General features: G+C 42.4%; 1 long non-coding RNA gene across 1 annotated transcript; it reads left to right on the top strand.

Annotated features, from left to right (window-relative positions):
• The first annotated feature begins 589 nt into the window (after nucleotides 1–589).
• LOC111770891 (uncharacterized) lies at nucleotides 590–13,712 on the top strand. The gene is made up of 6 exons (XR_011433426.1): nucleotides 590–728; nucleotides 2,036–2,104; nucleotides 6,761–6,861; nucleotides 11,959–12,080; nucleotides 12,217–13,238; nucleotides 13,398–13,712. It is a non-coding gene; the product is annotated as an uncharacterized lncRNA (long non-coding RNA).
• The last annotated feature ends 4,159 nt before the right edge of the window (nucleotides 13,713–17,871 follow it).

Raw genomic sequence — 17,871 nt, 5'->3', positions numbered from 1 at the left:
ATGAGGGACAAGAAGTCTGAAAAAGTTAGTTTGAAAGTTTGGAAAATTGTAGGCAGACAGGGCTACAGACGTAACTTTGAAGGTGGTACTTTTGAGATTATCTTAGAGGAGATCACCAGGGAACCCTGTAGATACAAAAGAGAAGAATTATAAACCACAAAGTGATACATGTTCTGTGCTCACACTTAACACCTTTTGTAGCAAAAGAAAAGCAGAACGAAAATAAAAGCCTCAGCTTGGGTAAAATATTTGCAAAGTTTGTAGCTACAGATGTATTTTTCCTTGTAAACGATAAAGCACTATATTTATAATTATGACAAGCCGTGCACACTTTCACGCTCTGGCTCTCTCCGTTAGTCTACAGCAGCTCCTGTCTCTTAAAGGACCCAGGTTAAATCTGCTGGCAGCAGATCCAGCCTCCTTGGTCCTCTGGCATGCCACGCCAAGCCCTGCTGCTGCTGCTAGCCTCAGAGAAAAACTGCTGCAAGGTCATCAGCATTAAGACACGGTCAGCATCTTCCGAGGAGCACCGTCTAAGATGGGGTTTCTCTTCCGGTTTCCACAGGATCCCAGCGGTAGCTTCAGGTCTGTTGTTCAGAATCAAAACAGAACACATGACTGGACTGATCACAGAGCTTCGTGTGGCCAGACTTTTCTGTCGGATGCAAACAGCAATAAATGAGCAGCTCTAATCTTTGATTTAGCTTTGCCAAAAGGAAGGAAAATAGGTAAATAAATGGTCTCGTCTATTTCCCTGTTTGAACCTATTTTTTGGATTTATGCATTGCTTGTGCTGCCTCTTGATTGTCACCACTGCTGTATCTCCATCTGCTTTGTTCCTCTGAGAAATGAGAAATGTTACCTCAGAAGCAGAGTGAGAAGTCGCATTTATTGTTTAACATGTTTTTTTGTTTTTGTGGAGGTAAGGAAAGACTTTCAAATTAACTTTTCAAACCTCTTATATGTTAAAGGATTGCCTGAAACGTTCACAAGTAGGAAAAAAGGTCTTCTCTCCTGTACAACCTGCTCAGAGAAGTCGCTAAGCGGCCGTTAATGTGACTATGATTATAACTTACATTTTAACACCCACGATTAAAAAGAATCCTAGAAATGGAAGAGTACACCAACACATAATTATGGAGCTATTTAAAGGTGCTGTGAGGTTAAAGTTACAAGAATAGGTTAGCCTATTTTTCAGGAGAACCATTAGTCAGAAGATGCAAGTTGTCGCTGGAGTTTTACAAGAAAGCCCTGTTCCCATTAACCCCAGTGTGAATGCAATTACTATCGACATGGCTAAGGATGCATGGGAAAGTTTTTGTAACAATTTTTATAATCAAGTCTATTTATTCCTCTGCACCATGGAATCCTGCTCGCTTTTCATAATCTTCTCCTAGGATTTTATGTCCCGTGGCCAGTAGAATGCTCACTGAACAGCCGCTTTTTAACCAATACACTTCCATCCTGTGAGCAAGTGCTTGTTCACCTATGTACTTCCCCCCAACCTGGCTCTTATGATGGGACAATTTTACCTCCAGATGCCTCACTTCAGGAATATTTACTAGTGAAAAACAAGTAATAACTACAAAGAAAACCCTTTCTATTTATTTTGGAAAGAACTCCAGGTACTATCCAGACCAGACCATATCTTTTTTGGTTCCCTGAAGCCATAGATGACTAACCAGTCGCTCTCACTGCAGGGCAGGCAAACACTTTTCTGTCTAATGTAGATATAGTTCTGCACATTTTCAGAACTTGCATCCCTTTTAGGAAGAAATATGATTTGCCCACCCAACAATCGTTCTCCCTTTATACCTAAACTATGGAAACTCAATATTTGTCAAGTTTACAATGTTCCCAGTTAAAACACCATATTTCCTACCTTATTTCTTATCAAGAGGTAACCATCTGACAAAGTTCTGACCAATGAGATATAAATATAAACCATCTAGTGAGTATTGTGGGAGACATTTTTAAAAGGACCAAATGTAGATGTTGTACTCATCCTTGTCCTTAGTCCCATCTCTTTTTCCAGATTGGAACACAGCTATAATGCCTGGAAGTGCAGCAGCCATCTTGGGACCATGAGAATGAAATCATTGAGGTAAAGAAGGTGTGCACGCAGGACAAAAAGGAAATCTGAGCAAAATTATATTATGTGACAGCTGCAGCTGTCCTAATGCCCTCCCACTAGACTTTTGGATATATGAGAAAAATAAACCTTTCCATAACAGTTAAGCTGCCTTACTTGGGTTTCTCCCATATGCAGCCATGTGAAATATCAAGTGATGTAAACCTCTATCAATTTTAGTATTTTTACGAGGTTGTGAATTGGCAAAAGTTAACAAATATGTGATTATTGCTTGTGGTATTAAACTAGTTATGGGGATGGCTCCACCCCAGACCCATGAATCAGATTTTGATAGAGGATCTGAAAATCTATACTCTTCCCAATCTCCTCAGGTAATTGCAATCAATTTGGTCTGGAGCTTTGCAAAACCACTGCAAAGAGAATTTTCAGTTGAATAATATCTTGAAGACTGGACTTAGAATGCACAGAAAATAGTGCATGAAAAGTTTAGGCCCATATCTCATTGCTGATGAAAGGGATGGCCATCCCAGCAGCATCCATGAGTGTGCACTGAAGTCAGATGGGACGTGGAGGTGGGACGAAGGCCTCCTTCATTGCCTCATTGTCGCTCAGATGATACTGAGCCATTCAGTTAGGCTCCTGGATTTAGGGCTTCTTTCCTCGCAGGTCAAGCACAAAGGCTGAGCTAAGTCAACCTGAGTGTCACCCAGCAGAGACCCCTCTGTGGAGCTTGAGCATCCTGACCGCATACTTCAGGGTCCTCAGACTTTTGACATGACAGCCTCTGCCTCCAAGAGTGACTGCTTCAGCAGATCAAGACCAAAGCCGCATGACCTTTTATGACTGCCATAACAAAATGTCACAGACCAGGGAGCCCAAACAACAGAAATTTATTTTATCACAGTTCTGGAGGCTAGAAGTTCAAGATCAAGGCGCCAGCAGGGTTAAGTTCCTCTGAGGCCTCTCTTCTTGGCTTGCAGGGGGCCAAACTTCAACTCATCATCACTGTGCAGGCATCCTTGGTGTCTCTTTCTCTTCTTACAAGGACATCAGTCATATGGGAGAGTTTCACCCTAACAGCCTCACTTTAACTTAATCACCTCTTTAAAGACCTATCCAAATATAGTTACGTTCTGATGCAATGGGGTGTTGAGACTTCAACATATGGATTCTGTGGGGACACATTTCACCCCACAACAATGACCTAGCCTCAGAGTCACCCAGTGTTGCTTCCTTCACAGGCTATTGGCACAATGATAAGCTCACCCTGATTTGGGCTGTGCTGGGGAGGTTGGCATAGACTGTGACTCTTAATGGGAGAATGTTGAAGACTTTTCTGCCATGTTCTCACACAGCCGGGATTTGAAGCAGTTGAGGAAGAAGCTAGTGTGAGTGATTACTGGGAGCTACAGACACTGATGGGCTTTTAAATGTGATAAGACACACATTATACAAATGAGTTAGAACGGTGAAAGGTCCTGTGATGAAAAGAAACAGATGGAGGCCATTATTTTGGGCATTGAGACATAGCAGAGAAATACAAAAAGGTTCTTCTTTTCATGATGGGAAGACAGGATGTGCGGGTAAAAACAGAAGTAAAGAAATAGGTAACATTTAATTAGTTCCTATTTCCTGGTAGAGGTTACTCGTTCCCATTTTTTTTTAAAAAAAACACATCATTTTTTTTCCCATTTAGAAAGATCTAATTTTGACATTAAAGATAGGTCTTCATATTCAAATTTTGGTATGGACAAGCATATGGGTCCTCAGATTTATTTTGAGAGTCCAAGAGTTACACAAGTAATACGCGTCTGTGTTTATTTTCAGGATCATCAAAACTGAAAAAGTTATTTTGTGGTGATAAATCAAAATTGAAGAACAAAATCTTAGTTTGTGAAATCACTATTTCTCCAGGCAGGGCTTACAGAAAGATTCTCAGTTGTTTGGATGTTTTTTCCTTTAGGAAGGGATTGCATCTTACTCGTGATCAAGAAGCATTTGTATTCATGGCAATAACGATAAGGTTTACAAGAGCTTAATTTTGTTGAGGATTCAAACTGAGTAGGCAAGTGAAGGTATATGAAATGTTCCTCTGAACTGCAGGGGAAAAAAAAGTAATCCTTCCAGAACATTCTAAGGTGATTTGTTTTCTGGTTCCTTTCCAATCTTCAGAGTTAATGAAGTTGCTGCTCTCAAATGTACTGTTACATGAAAAGGTGAGATGATGCTCCTTCTCTATGACCCCAAGTGAAAGATGAGCCTCTCAGTCAATGGGCAGGGCAAAGATTGAAGTGGATTTGCGTATGACTTGGAAAAGTACTTCTTTTGTTCTTATAAAATCACTATTTGCAAAACACATTGGGTTAACCATTGTATCTTCCCTTCTTTTTAAATATCAAATTTTAATGGTGAGGATGTTGGTTATAATACATTTCGTTTGTTAAAATTAAGCAATTTTACTTTGCCTCTTAAAATTTAATGGAATGGTAATTTTCCTGGCTTTTAGTAGCTGCAAATCAAAATTGGTCAAGTCAATTTAACTATAATTTAGTAAAATAAAACATTTCTCTGTGGTCTGACAACTTCCATGAATAATGTATCTTTAATAGCTGTCAATTAAGGTAGTTTTTAAGAGATTTATGATGGGGGTATAAATATCTCCAAAAGGTAATTTATGGCACAGACTCAGACAATTCTTTGAATAAATCTACTCTGACAGCAGATAAATTGCTATACCGTATAAAAATAATGGAAAACATTTTGAATGTCTCTGCTTGCTCTATCCTGTTCCTTTTTATTCCATTCTTTCACCCCTTAATTCCAATATCCAAATCACAGAATTTTAGAGGTGAAAGAATCTAAGTGATCATCAGAAGTAACCTCCTCAGTATACAATTTACATATCATAATGCACATTTTGTATATCTTATATAAAAAGCTAGAACCCAAGAGTACTCTGACCTCTTCAAATAAATCCGTTGACATAGGTATTTGAATCCCATATGGAATTGCTACACAAAAATATTGAAAATCATTTTATGTTCAACAGCAGAAGTTGAAAAACTGAAAAAAGATAAGAGTATGACTAACAATATAGAGATTCTCTGTGGTAAATACACCGTATACAAAATTAAAGGACAACCAGCTGGTAGAAGCTCTTTGCCACAGGATTGAATTAATCCACCTTTCTTTCTGACATCCCTGTACCTCCTTTCTTGCTCGGAACTGGAGGGGTCTGGAGCTCTAGGAACAGAAAGAAAGCATCAACTCTTAGAATATTGAATTAGAATTTCTTCTTCTCCAATTCATCCAGTCTTGCATGCAAGTTCCAAGTTTTGTCCATTCCTCTGAGGTCTTCCCTTAGGTCATGACAGATAGGACAAAGTGACATCAGAACTGCTATTTCCTGGCAATCTAATAGGAGCTGCAATCCTGGTCCACAGGTAGAGATAAAAGCTTGAGGGATGTACCTGAGATCAACCCCTCTTTCCAGAAATTAATAAGATAAAGTCATTTTGGAATTTTTGCTTGGCGAAGCCTAAGATAGTTCCTTTATTGGGAAGGCTGTACATGTGCTAGTGGCTGTCAAACCCCCTCTGGCCCCTTGAAATAAACTCACATTGTGGCAGAAGTCAGAATGTGAAGCAGTTAATGTAGCCAGTGCAGGCATCTGTCTTCCATCTCCCGCATTTGTTCTGTAGATCCTTGTCTTTCGTCTTTTAAAATCAGCAGCCTCTTCCTTGGTTGATTTTCCATCCATGGAGACCCCCACAGTCTGCTGGAGCCTTCAAACCAATGCTCCAGTTTTTGACTTTCTAACTTGACTTTAACTGTTAGCACACCTCTGGCATGACTATCTTCTCTGCTGGCCCACTTGCAGCAAAATCCTATGTTAAGGATACTTCTCTGAAATACCACGTGGCCCATCAAAAGAGGGAAATATAGTTTATAGAATATCATAAATATAATATTAAATACAAATAGAAGCCAATCTGCAATTCAATGGGGTTAAATAAGTGACTGGTGACAATTTCCATCTTCGGTGTATCCTCAGCAACGTTTCCGAGGCAGCTTGTTTCTATTTACTATGTGCTATTTGTTTGACATCATATTGATATAAGTCCATAAGTCCCATCAGAATTGGGAGCTTGTATACATTCCATCCATGCTTTAGTCTCTCTACAAATTTCTGAATGAGAAAGAAATCATAAGTTCTGGAACGTAATGGAATTATATAAAGCCCAATTTATACATTGTGAACCAAATTTGTAGCTTATATGTTCTGCAAAATTACTGCTTTTAAGACAAAAAAAGAAAAAGAAAAATGAAATACTTTGCTTTAACAGAAATGAAACTATGTCAACAACCTCAAAATTAAAGTCTTGCTTGTTTATTCCTGGACAATCTTTCAATAGCTCTGCCTCTCCAGGGGCTTCTGCCCCTTTATCGCCGATGTTCCAGGTTTAAGAGAGACAAGTGTGCTGGCCGTGCGATGATTATTCAGGACCACTGTTAGGATGATCCCTACTCCCTCACCCCTCTGTCTTTTGAGTATGCTTCACCTGTGCCTGTCCATTGGCCCTTCAGCCGAGGTGTGTGAACTGTGGGAAACTCTGCTGCATCATTGAAAGTTGAGTTGCAACTTTTCATTCAGATTTCTGTCTGCAGGTCTCCTGTCAGCTGGCTGAATTTTGGAAACCTGAATAGGAGTTGGAAAAGCAGGTGGATCTTAAAATTCCCACGAGTGCTAAAGATCAGGGCAGAACAAGGTATAAATTTGGCTGGGGAAAGGAAAGAATTGGAACAAAGTTGGGAGGGAAAAGAAAGGATCACATAGGCATTATTGAGTAGTAACCCGGGCATGGCAGTCAGAGGTCTGGCTACTAATAGAGTTCGCGTTGGGAAGAACCGTGTGTCAGTTACCCCTTTGCATAAGAATCAATACAAAATGTAGTGGCTTAAAACCACAACCATTTGTTGAACTCACATTTTTGTGGGTTAGAATTTTGGGCTAGACTCCGCTGGGAAGCTTTTCCGTCTCAGCAGGGCTCACTCAAGTGTCTGCGGTCAGCTTCCAGGTTGGCTGCGGTTGATGGTCCAGCATGACCTCACTTGGGATGGGTCGTGTCTGTGCCACTAGGTCTTTCTCCCTCGAGCAGACTAGGTCTGGCTTGTCCGTTAGCTGCTGGGCAGGGTTCTGAGAGAGAGCAGATACATGCAAGGCTTCTTGAGGTCAAGGGCCAACATGGCTGGCCATCATTTCAGCCTCATTGGATTAGCTGTTACGTCACAAACCCAGCTCAAATGTAAGGGATAAGGAAATAGACTGTACGTCTTGATGGGAGAATTTTGAGTCATACTTCAAAGGACAAGGACATAGGGAGGCAACAAACGATTGTGGGCATTTTATAATCAACGCATCCCAAAGAGTGACAAATGGATAAGCAGTTAAGGCAACCAGAATCCAGATCACATCTTTAGATCATATAATTTGCAACTGGAAATCTTGCCCTTAGGCCCTCTTGAAACCAGTCTTTGAGTGAGATTGAGTTGAATCCTTGCCATGGAATTAAATATAACAAATATTGGTGGTAACAGGCAAAACAGGCAGTAAAGCGCCTGGCACGTGAGGGTAAAGCAACTTCGGGATGTTGTGGTTAAGAGTCTGGAGCCCAAGATGAGTTCAAGTCAGCCTCAACCATTAGAAGTGCCTGTGAGGCCTGGGGAGCCACAGACTGCCCTCCTCTCCAAACTAGGAACAGGGCACAGGCAGTTTTAAAGTGCTGTTCCATGTCTAAAACTGTTGGCTACAGATGCAAGGAACAATGGAACAGTCAAATGCGTCTCTGACAGCTCCTTCATGCTTTTTGTATATTCTTTCATCCCATGGTATAAGGTGATACAGTCAAGGAGGTGTAAGTTCTGGCAACCCCTTTCTTCTCCCCATCAGGAGCCCCAGAGCTGTACCTTACCTGACCTGCTGCCCTAATGTGGCACCTCATCCCTGGGAGGACTCTTTCCCTCTTAATCTTGCTTCCCCTCTGTAGTGTGACACTCCTGGCAGAAGCTACCTGAATCAGCGACTTTACATGTTTTGATGATGTGATGGTTAATTTCACGTGTCCCTTTGACTGCGCTAAGGGATGTTCACACGCCCAGTTGATAATTATTTCTGAGTGTGTCTGTGAGTGTGTCTCCAGAAGAGATTAGCATTTGAGTCTGTAGACTGAGTAAAGAAGATGCCCTCTCCAATGCAGGTGGCATCAGTCAATCCATTGAGAACCCGAAAAGAAGAAAAAGACAGAGGAAGGGTGAATTCGCTCTCTCTGCTTAAGCTGGGACATCCATCTCTCCCGTCTTTGGATAGTGAAGCTGCTAGTCCTTGGTGTCTCAGACCCACACAGGACCTTGCATCATTGGCCCCCCCAATTCTCAGGCCTTCAGATGCAGACCACTGACTTTCCTGGATCTCCAGCTTGCATATGGCAGATGGTGGGACTTCTTGGCCTCCATAATTGTGTGAGCCAATCCCTATGAAAAATCTCCTCCTTTATCGTCTTCTCTCTCTGTATATCCTATTGGTTCTGTTTCTCTGGAGAACCTCGACAACACAGAAGGACAGTCACCAGATGAGAAATCCTCAGGGAAGCCTTCCTCTGTGTTTTTACTGTTGGGTGACTTCTGGTGGGGCACAGACTTCTGAGCATCAGTGTCTTATTTATAAAACTGAACTACTTACTTGACTAATAGTTTGAGTTATTCTACATGTGAAATGAGCAGTTTCAATTTGACTGTTTTAGCAGGGCTTTCTAGTCATTCAAAGGGAGAAGAAAGAGCTCTTTCCATTTGTTACCTTGGTGTTGGGCACCTTCACTGAATTTTGCAGCATCATTCAGTTAACTTAGATCAATACTAAACTAGGCGTTGGTCAGAAATTGGCACTACAAAATTTGAGTTATCTGAGAAAGCGTACACTCCTTAATATGTAATTTAACAATGGAGATCATAGTCAGGCAAAAATCAAGCCTTTGAAGGTCTTAAAAAGAATTCTGAATGGTAAAACAGGTTCCATTCTTTTTAAAAATATCATATCATTGCGCTAAGAACACTTAATATGAGGTTTACCCTCTTGAATGTTTTTCTATCAGATTATTTTTATTACAATTGGAAAATATAAATAGAATTAAGAAGTTATTAAGAAAAAAACAGCAGTCTTCTGAATAACTCTACTTCTGTCAAAATTTCATTTTTAAATTCTTCTTATTATTATTTTTTAAATTTAATTCTTTTATTGAGGTCATGTTGGTTTATAACATTGTATAATTTCAGGTATACATCATTACATATCGGTTTCTGTATAATCTGCATTGTGCTCACCACCAATGGTCTAGTTTTCACCTGTCACTGTACACATGTGCCCCTTTACTCCTTCTGCCCTCCTTTCCGCCCTCTTCCCCTCTGGTAGCCGCTAATTTGATCTCTTTGTCCATGTGTTTGTTTATCTTCCACGTGAGTGAAATCATACAGTGTTTATCTTTCTCTGTCTGGTTTATTTCGATTAAAATAATACCCTCCAGGTCCATTCATGTTGTTGAAAATGTCATGATTTTGTCTTTTTTTATGGCTGAGTAGTATTCCATTGTATATACATATATATATACCACATCTTTATTCATTCATCGGTCAGTGACACTTGGGTTGCTTCCCCATCTTGGCTATTGTGAATAGTGCTGCAATGAACATAGGGGTGCATAGGTCTCTTTGAATTGTTGATTTCATGTTCTTTGGATAAATACCCAGCAGTGGGATGGCAGGGTCATACGGCATTTCTATTTTTAAATTTTTGAGAAATCTCCATACTGTTTTCCATCGTGGCTGCACCAGTTTGCATTCCTACCAGCAGTGTATGAGGGTTCCCTTTTCTCCACATCCTCTCCAACATTTGTTATTTTCTGTCTTGGTAATTATAGCCATTCTGATAGATGTAAGGTGATATCTCATTGTAGTTTCGATTTGCATTTCCCTAATGGTTAGTGATGTTGAACATCTTTTCATGATCTTGCTGGTCATCTGTATATCTTCTTTGGAAAAATGTCTGTTCATATTCTCTGCCCATTTTTTTATTGTTTTTTTTTGTTGAGTTGTGTGAGTTCTTTATATATTTTGGAAATTAACCCCTTGTTGGATGTATGATTTGCAAACAGTTTCTCCCAGATGGTGGATTCTCTTTTCGGCTGGTTTCCTTAACAAATTTTAAGTGTACCATACGTTTTTGTTGACTAGATACAGTGTGGCACAGCATAGCTCTAGGACTCACTCATCTTGCTTACCTGAAACTCTGTGCTTATTGATCAGCCATTTGAACATGAAGAAGAGATTTGATTTTTCTACTGGTCTCAAAACTTTCCATATTGGCAGAAAAACTATCTTGGACCATGTTTCAAATGGATAAAATATATTGCCACTTCAAGTGATATTGTCAAAGATGAATTATAAATTCACTCTTTACTTAATATTTCAGGAGATGTTCCCTTTTGACATGTTACTTTTACCATTAAATAACTGGACTCAACAATTAACTGATTGTTTATTAGTATATTCAAAATAAATTGGGTGCAATCCTGAACACGTGTCTCTGTTTTAGAATAAAGGTCGTCAGACCCTCACGCAGCTGTTTCTTCCACCTGCGGAAGTGGGTCAGCACGTGGTGCAGCAGTGCTTGAACACAGGCAGCATTTCACCCCAAATCAATAGGGACTGCACAGCATGGGGGCAGTGACAGGATGGATGGTGTTTTCCCAGAAGACTTTCTTTAGAAAGAACATATGCTAAGTGAAATGAGCCAGACCCCAGAAACAGAAAGGCAAATACTGTCTGATCTCACTTAGATGTGAAATCTAAAAAAGTGGAACTCATAGAACCAGAGAGGAGAATAGTGGTTGCCTGGGGCTGGGGGTGGGGGAAACAGGGAGATGTTGGTCAAAGGGTACAAACTTCCCGTTATACGATGAACAAGGTCTGGAGATCAACGTACAGCATGCTGACTATAGTTAACAGTACTGTATTGTATACTCAAAATTTGCTGAGAACAGATCTTAAGTATTCTCAGCACACACCACACATTCCCCCAAAAAAGGTGACTGTGTGAGGAGATGGATGTGTTAATTAGCTTGATTATGGTAATCGTTTCACGATGTATACATCTATCAAATCATCACATTGTAACCTTAAATATATACATGTTTTATATGTCAATTATACTTCAATAAAGCTGGGAAAAAAGATGAAAAAACATTTCCAGGAATAAAATCCCAGCATCAGAACCATATTTTTTAGTCACTGTCAAATTTACTGAGAAATGCAGTATTTTTAAAAGTGCTAACTGCTTTAGTAGATAGATTCTGACATTTTTTGCATGTTCCGTTTCTGCATAGATGTTTGAGGTATAATTTTTTAAAATCACTTAATGGAGATATGATTGATGTATAAAAGGCTGTACATATTTAATGTCTACAACTCGATGTGCTGGGAGAAACCATCACCACAGTCTATGCTGTAAACATATCCATCACCCCAAAAGCTTTCTACCCCTGCTCTATTATTTCTTCTTATTACTTTCTTTTTGTGATGAGAACATTTAACACTCGTGCAAATTTTTAAGTAAGATCTCCCCAGACAGCTTTTCAAAATTCCAGACATCGCCAGAGAAAGTTTTATCGCAAACGGGGTCTACAGAGAAAGGCGCACGTGAAGATGGGAAGTTAGGTGAACTGAGTAATACGTCAACCCTCCACCAGCCCTAACCTGGGCCTTATAATGTGATGTGGTGGCAAGAACACACACACGACCCCCTTCTGCCCTTCCAGAGGCACCCTCAGGGCTTCTGTCGATGAGAAGCAGGCATGCGTGGCAGAGGATCGGGTGAAGGCGGAACCAGAGGATGACCATGTGGAGGAGACTGACTCAGCACAGACAAAAGCCTGGAGCAGTAAGTGTGTTTACGGGATGCTTGAGTCAGTCTTTGGGAACAGCTCCCAATGGGTCTGGGGTGTGGCCTTATGCATGGGATGGGTCTATGAAGCCTATATATGGCGATAACATTATGACCTTCCTTCCATCCACAGGGGAGTGGGGCCTGGGGAATTTCATCTCCTATCTTCACCTTGCCAGGACCTGAGTTAGATTTTGGTCCAGAAAACATCAGAGCATGAAGGGCTGCCTGATATGGGTACCATATTGGTGGCCTTGGATACCTAAAGATGTGCAAAGCAGCCCCTGTAAGTTAAGCAAGCAGTTTTCCTTCAGGTAAATCTACGTGGTAACCCTACACCTCACGGACCTGCACACCCCATGTCCTCTGTGTGACTCCTGACGCTGGGTGGAGACCTGCCATCTTCTCTGTATCTCACTCTCCCTTTGTCATCTCTGACTTTGCTCTAACAGTTTGTATTCTGGACTTACTTAGTATTCTTTCATATGTGAGGTGGTCTCATGTTGCGATGTTTATCATATTTGTATTTAGTTGCATGTGTGCCCTCTGATCCCCGAGGTAGAGAGGGCATGAGTCGGGTTGGGGGAGATGGGAGAGGGGCAGGCGCACAGGGGGTAGAGGTGACAGAGGGGGTCAGAGACATTTCAGAGTTCCTCCTAAACCAGCTGAGAGCAGAGATTGAGTAGGACTAGGTAGTTAGAACTGAAAATAATTTATTTTGAATAAAATACCGGCGGGGGGGGGGGGCTTTAAAAACACCAGCTCTCTCTCTTCCCCTCTTTCTCTCTCCCTCCCTCCCTCACTAATTCTGTCTCTCCCCAAAATAGTAAGTACAATATGACATCCCAGAAAGAAGGTCACTGTGACTTAAGGAATTTTAACTAGAGGTCAGATCAGAGAGATTTGAATCGTGTGTTTATAAGGCAGGAGTCTTGGGCATCATCACTTCCACATCTGACACCCTTTAAGTAATAAGCAGAAGTAAGAGACCTGATAGTGCTTAAGTCAGAAAAGTTTTCTCCCCTGTGAACTCCTGCGCAGTGATGTTTACATATCCTTCTTCTTTTGTCCTGAGAGACCCTTGAGGGAGGAGATGAGGTCCTCGTGGGCTGGTGGCTGCAGGCGCCTTTGAGAAAGTCCTGGTTTGTGTGTTTTGTAAGTGCTTTTGTAGGGGTGACGTCTTATGTGCCTGCTCTTTCACCAGACAGACACATTTTCCCCCTTCCTGTCCCTGGCACCAAGCCCTGAGCTGTGACCGCATATGCAGCCAGTAACTATCTGTGAAAGGATTTGCGAGTTGTATTTTGCTTACAGAATCCTTTGGCTCATCTGCCTCCTGCTCCCGTCTGGAGCTTGGCCGTGTGGACCTGTGTATGTGTGGTGGGGTCATGTCGAGATGATGAGGGCCAGAAAGAAGAAGGACTCATTGGCAACGCCGAATGTCAAAAACAGTTTTCAGGGCTGGCTGTAAGCATTTCTGACGGTGACCTCCTAAGGCTTATTCTATATTGTCCATAATTTAATTGGATAGACGGATGACACACACGCAGCATCAGTATCAATGTGGAGATGCTGCTCATTTCCACTGCACTCTTCTCTACCAGCCATCTGTGTCCTATCGTGTTGCAGGTAAGGAAGAAAATTTTATCTCAAAAGGGTGAAAGTGTATGAAACGCATGAGATAATCTTGGCTTCTCAGGGCAGGTGGAGCCCCTGTGGAGGAACTGGGGCTGTTTCACTGAGGATGGTTCAAACTGGCCACCGACTTCTCCCAGGAAGCTGGAGAGAGAACGAACTTTGAGAGACCGGTCAGATGAGAGAGACATCGAGCTGGAGGGAGGCGTCTGGTGGAGAGTGAGTTTCTGGGCAGACGGGGAAATGCCACCTGCGAGAATCAGGGAGAGAAGAGGAAGAGGAGCCCTCGCTTTTGTGACGATGTCACAGTCAACTCATCTCTCTCCCCTCTTTCCGCCATTTCTTCCTGGTTCTCTGTGTCCTCGTCTCTGTCCTTCCAGGGCTGTGGTTGTGTTGCCGTCCTGTGCTCTCCCTCACTCTCCCCCATTACTGCTCTGCTAAGGTGTGAGGCTTCGCCTCTCCATAGGGCACATGCTCACAGCTGTATATACAAGTGCTCACGAGTGGATTAGGGTCCTAGTGAGGCTAACATGTCCAGAGGGTGTCCAGGTGCTCAGGGTGCTGTTTTCTGTAAGTCCAGGCACCCGGGGATCTGACTCTATAGCGGGAAGAGCCCTACTAGGGACATGGAGGCCACAGTGGTGGCACCTGCGTGATTTCTGGTGTGTTTGTCTCCTGAGGTTTCCTTGTTAAGACCCAGGTCAAGGACCTTATAACTCTGAAGTAATGAAAACTAAACATTTGGTCTTCATCCTTGGTTCCTGGCTTGTGGCTCCTAAAAGCCTCGGAATCTGTGGAATGATAAGAGCGTCTTTTGTATGTTAATGAGATGACGTTATCTTGGGGGCCCTAAGATAGTTTAAGGATGGGAGCCAGTAGCCAGAAAGACCAAAGCATGATTAGTAGGCTGAAACTTTCAGCCCTGCCCCTGACCTCCATTGAGGGGTGAAGGGCTGGAGGTTGAATTAATCACCACTGGCCACAAAGGCATAGGGAGGGCTTCCAGGCTGGTGAACACGTGGAGGTGCTGGGAGGGTGGGTGATGCACCTGGGGAGGGTGTGGGAGCTTGGCACCCCTTCCCACCCACCTCGCTCTATGCATCTCTTCCACTTGGCTGGTCCTGAGTTGTATCCTTTATAATAAACTGCTAAACGTAAGTAAAGTGTTCCCTGAGTTCTGGGAGCCGTTCTAGCAAATTATCGAAACTGAGGAGGGGCTGGTGGAAGCCCCTGATGTATATCCTGTCAGTCAAAAATACAGGAGGCCTGGACTTGCGATTGGTGTACAAAGTTGGGGCGTCTTGGGAGACCAAGCCCTTCAGCTGTGGGGTGTGATAATTCTGGGTAGTGAGCATCAGAACTGAACCGAACCGAACTGTAGGACACCCAGTTGGTGTCGGAAAAGTGGAGAATTGGTTGATACGGGAAAAAACCCCCACACATTTGGTGTCATAAGTGCTGGTGATGTGGATCAAGGCTGCCCCGGGTAGAGAAGCCCAAGGTGTCCTGGCCTACATGCCGATCTACATGACCCGATGGATTTTATGGAGTGGGTTAGGGCTGCCCCAGGGAGAGAAGCCCAGGTCATCCTCACCTACATGCCGATCTATATGACCAGATTCATATCTAAAGTTATACGACCACACAATAACCAGACCCCATCTGCACTGAAACCATTTAATGACTTTTTATGTCATCTTTTCTTTTTCCAGTAAAAATAACTCACACCCATGCCTTATAAATTTAGCTCTAACCCTCAACACATGGCAGCAGCAGCTCTTACTGCCCGTGGGTCCTGCCCCCATGCTACTCCATGCTATTCTCTAAATAAAAGAGCACCACTGCCAGACCTTGAGAGTCCAAGAAATCTTTCTTTTGACTCTTCGGCTCGCCGCCCCCACATCACTGGGAGTAAAAACAGTTCATAACACCTATATTTTCCCTCACTGGACAAAAGATCAGTTAAACTGAGGCCTTTGATATAATCTTTCTGGGCCTCAGCCTCCTCATTTGTCTGGGAGGTAAGGTAGACTCAGACAGTATCTTCCAGTCTGTAGTGCTAGGGCTTCTAAATTATATGTGACCATATATATTGATGTCACTGAACAAAGGGCATGATCTTCTCACGGCAAGACAAAAGCCAATCTGCCAAGAGGCAAGACGGTGGTAGAAAAAGGACTTTTATCAGGTGATGAGCAAGCTAATTAGAAGACGGTGGACCAGTGTCCTAAAGAACCATCTTAAGGGATATCAGGAACCTTGAAGCAGCTATACGGGGCTAGAGGGCTATCGAGGAAAAGGTCAGGAATGCCGGGCCTCTGGTGCTGTAGGCTGGGAGTGGCCCCACCAGACCTCTCAGCTGCTGTTGCTGATGGACGCCAGTATAGACTCTCTGTCTGCGGGTCATCACATTCCTAAGGAACTCAGAAGAACAAAGTCATCGTCTCAACGCAGCTGGAAGGTATATATGTAAGCAGGGGTCATAAAATCATGATGCATGCAGTTTTCTTTGTGTTCCAGCTACTTATTATCTAGCCTACATGCAAGCTGGACGTATGTCCAGCTGGATTAATTACTTAGAGGTTATACAGAGTTATAACACAGCTTCCTTGCTACAGTGTGGCTTCCCTTATGTCAAACTCGTATTGAGCCGGTATCATTGGTAGATTTAATTTTTGAAAATACGTTTCCTTTTGATAAAGATTTCTACAGATGCAGAAGCTTAATGAGCTACCAACTTTGTGCACTCAGCAACATGACAGACCAGAAACATAGAATTTGCTTTATGCTGGAAGTAAACAGAATGACGAGGCCACTCTCCTATCTTAAAAAAAAACCCAAAAGGATAAAATTTAGAAGTACAGCTCCAAAACACCAAATAGAGGGATTTCCTTTCTGCCTATGATTAAGAACAAAAATCAGTGCCCACATTACTTCTTTTGTTTGTGTGCTTTTTCTACCATATTATTTTAAATACTTGTCTAAAATTGGTAACGTGATGCATAAACAAGAGACCTATTGAATTAGATAGAAAGAAAAGTAGTGGCTAAGTCCTCAAGTCAGACCAGAACTTTGAGCGCTGTCCTCGGGCCATGCTGGGAGAGGGTTATAATGAGATCCCTCCGCAATTACCCAGACCATGTTGCATGTGACCCATGAGCACCCCAAATCCACAGTAGGCTGAAGTCGAGCTCCAAGGACACCACCTCTATTCATCGTCTGCTGAGATGCCAGACTGAGACTGCAGTCCCAGAGAATTCTAGTTTCCCCAGTACAAGCTTATCCTGATGTTAGAGTCGCTCATCTAATATTTGATGTTTAGTATTTACATTTCATATACTTAAATGTATTTATCTACTTTTGTATACTTACTACTTAATATTTAATACTCTTCGACAGTCAACTCTTCAGTATTCAAATTCAACTGTTGGTTTACGTTTCTGTTATTTCATTTGCTTGTTAGATGGATTTTTAGTAAAAATATAATAAATGATACAGTATAAAATATTTCTTCTATTTCTACAGGGGATCATCACTGATGAACATAGGTTTATAGGAAAAGACTCATGAAAATGCTAGAACTAATTTATTTTTCTAGGTGTACAGTTTGTGCCCTGGGAAGAGGAGATGGGAAGGCACACTGGAGAGACACCGTGCGTCCACATTTTAAGCTGGCAGTAGGCACTCGTATGGCTCAGAATGGGGGTCCTGCAGTGCCTTCTGGCTTCCTGGCATGCTGGATGGTCCCATGCGGATGGAGCAGGTGCGACTTCCCTTCAGGGGTCTACGGGCTCCGCTTTGACAAGTTGACAGAAACGGAGGGTTCTTAGACGCAGAATCAGAGCTAAAACCAGAGGAAAAAATGTTTACCTGGTAACCGGTGCTGTTTCCTGGAAGCTGGAGGAAGATACTCCTCTTTTCCTCAACCGATTTTAGCTCACCTGGGTCCCCGCGATGAGGGCTGGCCTTTCAAAGAGGTGCGACCCTAGCTGTCAAAAGAGTTGCCCAGAGGCTGGCAGGTGATGTCTTTCTACTCGTCTCCGTGGGGTGAGGGGGCTGCTGTTCCCTGGGAAGAGCTTGGGAACTATGTTTTGTTTTTTCTAAAATTTATAAGCTTGACTGAAGGAAGACATGTTGGTCTATCATTATGCAG

This window comes from Equus caballus, chromosome 27, assembly GCF_041296265.1.
Source record: "Equus caballus isolate H_3958 breed thoroughbred chromosome 27, TB-T2T, whole genome shotgun sequence".
NCBI lineage: Eukaryota > Metazoa > Chordata > Mammalia > Perissodactyla > Equidae > Equus > Equus caballus.
Note: the sequence above shows the minus strand (reverse complement) of the source record. Positions and strands in the feature narration are given on the sequence as shown.